General features: G+C 45.1%; 1 protein-coding gene across 1 annotated transcript in view; it reads right to left on the bottom strand.

Annotated features, from left to right (window-relative positions):
* The window catches only part of SLC12A3 (solute carrier family 12 member 3), a 1,234,282-nt gene that overhangs the window by 486,600 nt on the left and 735,774 nt on the right, over window positions 1-11,908 (bottom strand).

The raw sequence follows: 11,908 nt of genomic DNA, 5'->3' as shown, positions 1-11,908 counted from the left end.
CATCAGTGCAGAGGAATTATGAAAGTTTTTGTAATCTGTCTGCTGGTAGGACTTACTTATGGACTCAATACATATGTTGAAAGAATTCAACATGCCTCAAAGACTCTTAATCTGACTAACTGTATTGTTTGCACTCCACTTGTCACTTCTGTAACTACCATTCCAGCACATGTTCACCCTTATTCTATGATTAAGTTGCAAGGTATTCATAACTGTTTCAGTAATGGTACCTGCTATTTGGGTCTGGGTCATGAGCACAGGCAATATTGGAGCAATGTTACTACTCAACGCCTGCCTTCTTTGTTTGCTCATACTATTCCTGCACTAAACTACTGGTGTCTGATAAATTCTAGTTCACTTCAGGGTAAGATACCTAATGTTTTATGTAATTACACTTATGACATACAATCCCGGAATTGGACTGTGTTACAGGGATCCTATGTCATAAATCAGACTGCAACATCTATAGCCTGTGCTAACAAAACAACTTGTCACCGGACACTGACAACCTCTTATGTGACCTCTACTAACCTTACTCTCACAAATTTGACTTTCTTCTTTTCATTATGTCAATTTAATGCCTCTTCCATGCAAGCTATTACTGCTGTACCTACTGCTTGTTCTTCAGTTAAGGAACCAGATAATCCTATTTTTCCTTTTTCTCAAACATATGCTTTATATCATAACCTAACTTCTCTACAGTCTTTACGGTTAGGGGATTATTTGTTATGTGATAATATCCTGTACACTTATCTTCCATCATGTTATAAGTTCTGCACTCTTGTTCAACTAAATTTATTTGATTTGATCATTCCATTAAATGCCACATCACATGGTTCTAATAGTCAGAAACGAAGTAAAAGAGATGTTTCTAGTACCTCCTTTAGTGCTTTAACAGGAGATGATCAAGCTTTACAATTAGCATTAGATTATATTAACAGTACATATCCTATGACCAAGAAACGTCTAGATGCCTTGTCAGCCACTGGATGGCTTCCATTTGCAGGATCTGCCATTGCAGCTGAAATGGGTATGTCAATCAGACGCTTACAATCACTATTACATGTTGTAACACATGAATTAGACATAGCTATAACAGCACTTCAAGAGGAAATTGATGATACAGCGAGATATGCAATGCACACACGCATGGCAGTTGATTTTATGTTGGCCCAATCTGGAGGAGTATGCGGCATAGTGAATTATACCTCCTGTTGTTCAGTTATTAGAAATCAATCCATAATTGTTAAAAATGCAATGCAGCGCATTCTTTCTCTAGCAAGAATTCAAGTAAGTGATTATGAAGGGATATTGGACACGTCATGGTGGGATACCATAAAAAATTGGTTTGGAGGATTAGGCCCATGGTTAAGAGGGATTGTGACTGGATGTATTGTTTTCATATGTGTTGCAGGACTCTTATTATGTTGTTTGCCTTGTTTACTTGGTTGCTGGAGACGAACATGCCAAGATTCATTGAAAATGACCATGGTAACTCAGATACAAAATATAATACCTGATACCAGTGACTATGAACCAAACTGTCCTGGGTTACTGATGACTCCCGAAAGTTCTGTGGTTTGATAGAAAATGTTTGTCATTGCCAGGACGGCCTGAGGTGTTACCTATTTATAGGATGATGCCCAGTCTAACAGTGATGAAAACTATAACCATGAAACTTTTGGTGAACCTTGCTCTACAAGGTTCAAGGGAGGATTTGTTAATAATAATGAACAGAAATATAATGAGAAACTGTTGAATAGTGTGAAGTTCCTATGGTCAGTGGAATGTAAGCATTAAGGCAAACGAGATATGAGTCACAGGCCCGTGAAAGCAATAAGGGAGTCATAGAATCAGCCTGGAAGCTGGGTAACCTTGTGTGAAGCAGAGACAGTACAAGGGGGAGGAGAGAAAGTTTGTGCTGGGAACAGAATGGAATGTTGATTGGAGCCATTTGTAAGATAAGAAATGTAAAAACAAGCTTCAAAGGGATGACGTACACATTGGGTTCAGTGTGAAAGAAAGTGAATATAAACAGAGCAGCATATATGTGACTTAAGCAAAACAAAGCAAGGGCTAACCTAAGCAAATATATATCTCTGTATTCCTGCTAAGCAAATATATATTGATAAAAAATAGATTTTGCTTCCAGCTGGGCGTTCCCCAGATGCTTCTGTCCGACGGAGGGCAGTCGACAAAAATAAAAATTTTTTATTATTCTTTTTATAACAGGTGTCAGTTTCTTTATTTACACACATATAGGGTGTAAATCAACATGACTTGGACGTCTTTTTTTGGGGTCCATTTTCGAACAAAAGTCCAAATGCAAAATGTCCAAAACAGAGGAGGAGTGGCTTAATGGTTAGTGCAGCAGGCTTTGATCCTGGCAACATGGGTTCAATTCCCACTACTGCTCTTTGTGACTTTGGCAAGTGAAATGCACAAGGGACATTTTTGGATATGACATCTAAGTCTGAATTTTGACTTTTTGTAAAACATCCAAAATCAGAACAGGAAAGGTAATTTTCTACAAAAGAAGTCTATCTTTTCCTTTTGAAAATGCTGTTTGGAAAAATGTTTTGTGATTTGGATGTTTTATTTTTTAGTCCATTTTCAAACAAAAAACATCCAAATGCAAAATGTACAAAATACACAAGAAAATCCACAATACAGTGAAATCATTCACATGTTCTAAGTGTAGTAAAAAGCTTTGGTTGTAATGTAAATCTCAAAGTGCATCAGAAAGACCACACAGGAGAGAAACCATTTGCACATATAGAGTCTGGTAAAAACTTTGGTCAGAAGGTAAACCTCACAATGCACCAGAGAATACACACAGGAGTGAAACCATTTACATGTCCTGAGTGTGGTAAAAGCTCTGGTTGGAAAGAAAGCCTCACATGGCATCAGAGAATCCACACAGGGATGAAACCATTTACATGCACTGAGGAGGTAAAAGATTCAGTTACATTGGGACAGGTAATTAGGTAAATACTTCTTGCTATGAAGTATGGAAAAATAGCATTCTGGTATTTAGATATATGTAATGAGACCTCTTTTTCATCTATAGATCTGAATTCAAAGCCCAAATCTAATGATAAACAATATATACAAGGCTCAGATTTTATAGAAAGCTCGGCATCAGGAACTACTACTATACTACTAACATTTCTAAAGCGCTACTAGGGTTACGCAGCGCTGTACAATTTAAACATAGAAGGACAGTCCCTGCTCAAAGAGCTTACAATCTAAAATACAAGAGAACAATCTAAAGACAAGTGTACAATCTAGAGGACAAGTGAACAGTTAATCTGATAGGGTGGATAGATTGGGGCATTCTATATTTCTCAAGCGGTTAGGCGCCGAAGGCAGCATTGAAGAGGTGAGTTTTAAGCAGAGATTTGAAGATGGGTAGGGAGGGGGCATGGCGTATGGGTAAAGGAAGATTGTTCCAGGCATAGGGTGAGGCAAGGCAGAATGAGCGGAGCCTGGAGTTGGCAGTGGTGGAGAAGGGTACTGAGAGAAGGGCTTTGTCCTGTGAGCGGAGGTTACGGGCGGGAACATAGGGGGAGATGAGGGTGGAGAGGTAGTGAGGAGCCGCAGACTGAGTGCATTTGTAGGTAAGGAGGAGGAGCTTGAATTGTATGCGATATCTGATCGGAAGCCAATGAAGTGATTTGAGGAGAGGGGTGATATGAGTATATCGGTTCTGGCGGAATATAAGACGTGCGGCAGCGTTCTGAACGGATTGAAGGAGGGATAGATGGCTGAGTGGGAGGCCGGTGAGGAGTAAGTTGCAGTAATCAAGGCAAGAGATAATGAGAGTGTGGATGAGAGTTCTGGTGGTGTGCTCAGAGAGGAAAGGGCGAATTTTGCTGATGTTGAAGAGGAAGAAGCAACAGGTTTTGGCAGTCTGTTGGATATGCGCAGAGAAGGAGAGGGAGGAGTCAAAGATGACTCCGAGGTTGCGGGCAGATGGGACTGGGAGGATGAGGGTGTTATCAACTGAGATAGAGAGTGGAGGAAGAGGAGAAGTGGGTTTAGGAGGAAAGACGAGGAGCTCAGTCTTGGACATGTTCAGTTTAAGGTGACGGTTGGACATCCATTCCGCAATGTCGGATAACTAGGCCGATACCTTGGCCTGGGTCTCCGCGGTGATGTCAGGTGTGGAGAGGTATAGCTGGGTGTCATCAGCATAAAGATAATACTGAAAACCATGAGACGAGATCAGCGAGCCCAGGGAAGAGGTATAGCTTGAGAAAAGAAGGGGTCCAAGGACAGATCCCTGGGGAACTCCAACAGATAGTGGGATGGGAGTGGAGGAAGATCCATGGGAGTGTACCCTGAAGGTGCGGTGGGAGAGATAAGAGGAGAACCAGGAGAGGACAGAGCCTTGGAACCCAAAAGAGGACAGCGTAAGGTAGTGTAAAAGTGAAATCACAGGGAAGCAATATGGCATCCTTGGGGGACTGCAGTGGACTTTATAAAATGCTCCCAGGAACACATCTCATCATTGATCCCTTACCTTGTCTGCTGAGCCCCCCCAAACCCACCACCCCCAACTGTACACCACTACCATAGCCCTTACAGGTGAAGGGAGCACCAATATGTGGGTACAGTGGGTTTCTGGTGGGTTCACAGTTTCCTCCACAAGTGTAACAAGTAGGGAGGTAGAAGCCTGGGTCCACCTGTCTGCAGTGCACTGCACCACTACTAGACTACTTCAGGGACCTGAATGCTATTCTAATTGACCTGAGTATAACATCTGAGGCTGGCATAGAGACTGGCAAGTAATATTTTTAATCAAATTTTTTGGGGTCAGAGGGGGATAGTGACCACTGAGGGAGTAAGGGGAGGATCCCCGATTCCCTCCAGTGGTCATCTGGTCATTTGGGGTATCTATTGTGTGGAGTAGAGGAGTAGCTTAGTGGTTAGTGCAGCAGACTTTGATCCTGGGGGAGTGGGTTCAATTCTCACTGCAGCTATTTCATATAAAAACAAATCTAGCTCAAAGCATCTAAGTCTTGGATGTTTTTGTTTTGTTCCATTATGGCTGAAAGACGTCCAAGTCTTAGGAATGCCCAAGTCTCACCTTGAACATGCCCCCTTGAGATTTAGACGTCCTTCTGATGGACTTCAGAGAAAAACATCTAAAAAGAGGTTTTGAAAATACTGATTTGGACATTTTTGTGAGATAGAAGTCCAAATGCAGACTTGCGTCACTTTTTAGACATTTTTCTCTTTTGAAAATGAGCCTGAAAGTGATCTAACTATTCAGGAGAGAATCCTACTCAATTAAATAACTTCTGACTGTCTAAGTGGTGATATTCAGCAGCACTTAATCAGACAGTGCCTCTGTACCAGGGAGATCCATGGGCGGAACTTGGGCAGAGTATGGGAGGAGCGGGGTCATAACTGGTTAGTGACCATATTCAGACAATTAACCAGTTAGGTAAGAGACTAAAGTTAGGACAGAAAAATGCTATCATAATTAGTCACAAAGCTAACTGGGCACCGGTCGTGGCAGCTGGTGTAAAATGGTATTAAGGTCATGTTCGAACAAATATGAATAAATCCCTACTTGGTGCTAATCCGCTAATAAAAAGCCAAATAAGGCAGATTGTTTTCCATTTAATTAACATTACTGATGCATGTAATATGTTTATTATCTGCACTGGCTCTTTTTTTGAGTAACACTACATACGTTTTTATTTATTTCACTTCTTTCAGTCTTATAGCTCTTTATGTTAGTCTCTCAGTTTTTTTTTAACAAACAGCCTAAGATGTGGCATTTAATATTATTACTTTGATGTTCTTTAAAAAAAAAAGTGGCCAAAGAGACTCATCTTCTCCGCTACATTTGTTGTTATATCACTGTTTTGGTAAATAACAATACACTTAGTTAACTGTGGCTCACTACATATTATCATAACGCTTATTTGCTCACCTCCAAGATCTATAACGCTTGTTAGTATTTGATTTGATTGTCTACAATATTCTTTATACAGTACTTAGTGTCTTTTATACATGTAAGAACAACAACAACACTAGCTTAATGAAGCATTAACATTCAGGTTCTTTTTATGTGAGGAGCATAATCGAATGGGGACGACCATCTCTAAGGGCGCCCATCTCTGAGGACGTCCCCGTGAATGGGTGGGGCATCCCGTATTATTGAAACAAGATGGCCGTCCATCTTTTGTTTCGATAATACGGTTGGGGACGCCCAAATCTCAACATTTAGGTCGACCTTAAAGATGGTCGACCTAAATGTTGAGATGGTCGATCTTAGAGATGGGGACCTCAGTTTTCGCCAATAATGGAAACCGAGGATGCCCATCTCAAAAACAACCAAATCCAAGGCATTTGGTTGTGGGAGGAGCCAGCATTCATAGTGCACTGGTCCCCCTGACATGCCAGGACACCAACCGGGCACCCTAGGAGGCACTGCAGTGGACTTCACAAATTGCTCCCTTACCTTAAGTGCTGAGCCCCCCAAAACCCACTCCCCACAACTGTACACCACTACCATAGCCCTTAAGGATGAAGGGGGGCACCTAGATGTGGGTACAGTGGGTTTCGGGTGGGTTTTGGAGGGCTCACATTTACCAGCACAAGTGTAACAGGTGTGTGTGTGGGGAAGGCCTGGGTCCGCCTGCCTGAAGTGCACTGTGTCACGTTCATGACTTTTTTTTCCCTTGAGTTGTGCTCCTCTCGCCCTCTGGTGGCCAGAACCGGTGGCTGCCATAGACTTTCCAGACTGTTTTCATTCCGGTCCAGATATTTTTGCCTTCCAGTCTTGTTTGGAAGTTTGGCAGCTAGCCTCACCCGTAGCTGCCTTGTGATTGCTGCAGCTGGGCTCAGCTGTGATGGGCTTATTAGCCACCTGGGAACTTTCTGCCCTTTGCAACGTTTTGCTTTAGGTCCAGGTTACTGTTGGTGCAGTGTGCACTTTTGATTGATGTGTTTAGCTTCCCTGCTTTTTCCTTGTGGCTCCCCTGCTTTCCCTTTTGGAGCTGTTAGAAGCACTTCTGGTTTTGCTGTTAGAGGTACTTCTGGTTTTGGTGCTGGTAGAAGTACTTCTGTTAGTGGAGTGCTTAGGAGCACTTCTGTTAGTTTAGTGCTGTGGAGCACTGCTGTAGCTTGGTGCTTATGAGCACCAGGGGCGTAGCCACGGGTGGGCCTAGATGGGCCCAGGCCCACCCACTTTGCCTCCAGGCCCGCCCATCCACCTTCTTCTTCGCTGGCTGCCTTTTCTCCCCAGCTCCGCTTCATCGCTCTGCATTCTTCTTCTCGTCTGTCACGCTGCACGCAGCGCTGCCATTCACACAGGCAGCTGCACTCCCCCCTACCGCGTCTATCCGGTCCTAACAGGAAGTGCATCAGAGGACCGGATGGACGGCGGACGCGACAAAGGAGAGCGCAGCTGCCTGTATGAATGGCAGCGCTGCGTGCAGCGGGACTTGCGAGAAGAAGAATGCAGGGAGCGACAATCGTGCATCGAAGCGGAGTCCGGGAAGAAGTGCGCATAGCTAAAAGTTTGGGCTCAGCCAAGGTACTGGGCAGGCAGCGGAGCAGAGGGAGAAATCAGTTCTATATAGCGGAGGACATGGAGAAATGCTGCCTGGAGGGAGAGGGGGATAGGGACAAGAGATAATGGGGTGGATGGAGAAGGAGAAATGTTGCACGGAGGGGGAGGGAGAACACAGGGAGAAATGTTGGACACAGAGGTGAAGGGGAGGGATAGATGGTGCATGAGGGTGGAGGGGAGCAAGGGAGAGAGAGACAAAGGGGTAGAGGGGGGGCAATAAAGGGAGAAATCTTGTATATGGGGGTAGAGGGGAGGGAGAGATGGTGCCCAGAGAAGAGAGGGAGAAATGATGGGCATGACAGTGGATGGGAGGAAGGGAGAGATGCTGTATGGGAGGAGGAGAAAGAGATATTGACCTCTGGTGCACAAGGGAGGGGGGAGACAGAGATGGTGGACAGTGGGAGAGAGGCAGAAATGTTGGACATGGTGGAGGAAGGAAGAGAATGCTGCATGGGATGGAGGGGGAAGACAGATATTGGATCTGGGGTACAAGGGAGAGGGAAAGAAGGATGTGGACAATGGGGGAGATGTAGGACATGGGGTTGGATGAGAGGCAGGGGAGATTCATAGGAGAGGGGAGAGAGGGAGATATTGGATCCAAGAGCAAATGAGAATGATGGAGAGATGCCAGACAATGGGAGTGAAGGAAGAGAGAGGAAGAAATGTTGGACCATGGGGGACAGGGGAGGAGAGAAGAGAAAGGATAGGGAGATGTTGGGCTACGAGAGCAGAGAGGGAAGAAAGAGGGAGTAGATACTGAGCTAGAAGGGTGGATGGAGGAAGATGCTGGGAATGGTGGAACCATGTGGAAGAGGGTGGCAAGAAAATGGATGAGAGGATAGTGATTACAGAGGATAGAAATATAGTAATGGGGAGTAGATTAAAGATGAAAGGGAATGGCTGGAGAAGGAGTGAGTTGGGTAATGGGAGAGGTAGTGGGTGAGAGAAGAAGATGACGATCTGATAGGCAGCTGTAAAGTAAAAAGAAGGAGAAAGAGAGTAAAATTTGAGTTGACAGGCAAAAAATCAAAAAAAGAGGAAAGAGCTAAAAAGGAATGATCAGTATGTCAGAGGTAGATGTAGTGAGGGAATAGACAGTAGAGAGGAGAAAAGTCAAATGGACAGCAGTCACTTGAAGGAGAATTAGTAGACGACAGACAGGAAATTAGAAGCAACATAATGGAAAAATAAAATGTCCAGACATCAAAGGTAGAAAGAAAGCATTTTATTTTGAATGTTTAAATGGAATATGTTAGCTTTGTGAAAAGTGCATAGCAAATGTCTTTGCATTGTGTTCAGTAGAAAGGAAATGCACTTTTGTTTTTTATTTCTCCAGGGTTGTAGTACATGTTAAGTTTAACTTCTTGGGGTTCTCACTTCAATTTTTGTGTAAATATTTTTATTTCTAACTTGTGATCCCTTGTTCTGTTTTTTTGGTGCGGGTCTGTCAGTGTGATAGTAATGGCAGGTACAGAAATCGGAAGGGAGGCAGGGAAGAGAGGGGATTGGAGAGAGTGCCCTCCTTTATTTTCTGACCTGGGCCAGAGCAGGTCTAACACTGGCCCTTACCCTTGCTTTATAGCTGGTGGGGCTCCCCAAGCATCCCAGCTGAGGACCTCCTCCAAAGGCAGTCAGAACTTGCTTCTACCAAGCTCTGCAGTTGGCAACAGCATCTTTGAGTTACTGACAACTAAGGATGCAAGGGGTGCCAGCTTCGGTCGCTTAGGGATGCCTGCCAAGCTTGGTAAAAGGAAGTTCTGGCCACTTTCAGAGGAAGTCTTCAGCTGACAGAGTTTGAGGATCCTCATCAGCTAAAGTATTTATATTTTGAGGTGAAGGTAGGGCGAGGAAGAGAAACTTTTGTGCCACCCACTTTGGGCTCAGGCCCACCCAAAATTGGTTTTCTGGCTACGCCACTGATGAGCACTCCTGTTAGTTTAGTGCTTAGGAATTCTTCTGTTAGTGTAGTGCTTAGGAGCACTCCTGTTAATGTAGTGCTTAGGAGCACTTCTGTTAGTTTAGTGCTTAGGAGCACTTCTGTTGGTTTAGTGCTTAGGAGCACTTCTGTTACTTTGGTGCTCAGGAGCACCTCTGCTAGTTTAGTGCCGTGGAGCACTTCTGTGGTTAGGTGCTTAGGAGCACTTCAGTCTGGTTACGCTATAGGAAGACTTCTGAGTTGCTGGGTTCCCCTGGTTTCCCCTGTGGGCTTCCCTGCCTTTCCTTTTGGTGCTTGGGAGCACTTCCGTCTTGTCTTGGCCCTGTGTTCCTGGTTTGTGCAAGCTTGCATGGTATTCCAGGGTCTGAGGTGGTCCCTCAGCCCTAGTCCCATTCCTGGTCCTGGTACTGTCAAGCTTGTTCTAGTATCCCAGTCCCTGTGTTATCCTGTATCCGGTAAGCCCTGCCAGCCGCTTGAACCCAGGGGCTCTCCTGGGGGACTGTGGCTAAGTGCAGGTGAAGCAGTGTGGACCAGTCCAGTGTACTCCAGTCCAGTGTGTTCCCGTCCAGTGTGGACCAGTCCGGTGCCCTCCAGTCCAGGGGTTCCAGTCCGTGTGTTCCAGCTTGCTGGGCGGCGCCTGCAGTCCTTGCCTGTGCCGGTGTGCTAGCCCAGTGTTGGTTGGTGGGTTTTGCCTGCTGCTGTCTCTCCTCGTCAGCAGCCCAAGGGCTCACATTTGCTCCAGAGCCCGTCCCCGCGGGCTCTGAACCTGAGAACCTGACACACTGCACCCACTAAAAACTGCTCCAGGGACCCGCATACTGCTGTGATGGAGCTGGGTATGACATTTGAGGCTGGCATAGAGGCTGGAAAAATGTTTTTACATTTTATTTTGGGTGGGAGGGGGTTGGTGACCACTGGGGGAGTAAGGGGAGGTCATCCCCAATTCCCTCCGGTGGTCATCTGGTCAGTTCAGACATCTTTTCGAGGCTTGGTCGTAAAAAAAAGGAACCAAGTAAAGTTGGCCAAATGCTCGTCAGGGATGTCCTTCTTTTTTCCATTATCGGCCAAGGACGCCCATCTCTTAACCACACCCCCGTCTCACCTTCGCTACGCTGCCAACATGCCCTCGTGAACTTTGGTCGTCCCCGCGACGGAAAGCAGTTGAGGACACCCAAAATCGGCTTTTGATTATGCCGATTTGGGCGACCCTGAGAGAACGCCCATCTCCCGATTTGTGTCGCAAGATGGGCGCCCTTCTCTTTTGATTATGCCCCTGATAATTCTAGTCACCAGCTGTATACCTTTAAATGTATGCTTTTTTTCTTTTTGTAATATATTTATTTATTTATTTATTTATTTATTAGGATTTATTTCCTGCCTTTTTGAAGGAATTTACTCAAGGCAGTATACAGCAAGAATAAATCAAACATGAGGAATAGACAATTACAGAAGTAAAAATATTCCAATAAAACAAAGTATGGCATAGTATACTACTTACAATGTCAACAGAATATGTAATAGAACATTTTAATTGACAGTGTAGGGCCCTGATGGTGAACCTATGACATGCGTGCCATTTTCGCTGTCACGTGGCAGATTTCAGCATTTCCTTGATTTGTCCAGGTTTCTCGACAAATCAAGGGAATGCTGAAATCCGCCCCGCACTCCCCAACAGAATCCTCCGATGAGCACGCAACCACCTCACCTTCTTAACTCCTCTGCTCTGATGCATGCGCGACGGCGACGCAGGCAGGCTAGAGGCAGCGTCTGTGCTCGTGCGCGTGCCAGCCAGCGCCTGCCTGCTCAGCATCAGCTGGTGATAATCCTGCACGCTTCACGCAGGCGCAGCGGCTTACTTCTACTGTCTGCAGCCTGCCGCCTTCTCTTCAGCCGCTGCCATAATAATTGCGAGTTGACGAGAGCACGAGCCTGCAGCGGGACGGTCTGGTCTCTGTCTTCTGACTCTTCTCTTGTTGTGCCCTGCCTGCCCCTTGCTTAGCCGCCGCCATAACAGTGAGGTAAGATTCTTAAGAATGGGCTCCCTTGATAAATTGTTTGGGATAAATATAAGTAATATAACAGCAGGTTATGCCATGATTTAACAGGGCAGGCATTTCTCAGTCTGGGGGGGAGGGGTGCATAGTTCTCTGAAAGAAAGACAATCTACTGAAAACCTTCCAGAGAATTACGTGCAGTGTGAGCTGATTTTCATTTTCTAAGTCTCACCCTGCTGCTGCTGCTGCTGTTCTTTCTTTCCTTTCCAGGTTAGTTAAAGAATTCCCCCTCCCCCTCACTTATCTTAGTTCACGGCACCCCACACAAGTTAAATAATATCAAGACCAACAAAAGAAACCGACTTGACAGATGAACAAAGAAGTCAC

The sequence above is a fragment of the Microcaecilia unicolor genome, chromosome 5, assembly GCF_901765095.1.
Source record: "Microcaecilia unicolor chromosome 5, aMicUni1.1, whole genome shotgun sequence".
In the NCBI taxonomy this organism is placed as follows: domain Eukaryota; kingdom Metazoa; phylum Chordata; class Amphibia; order Gymnophiona; family Siphonopidae; genus Microcaecilia; species Microcaecilia unicolor.
The sequence above is the reverse complement of the archived record's forward strand: the minus strand, read 5'-3'. Positions and strand labels throughout refer to the sequence as shown.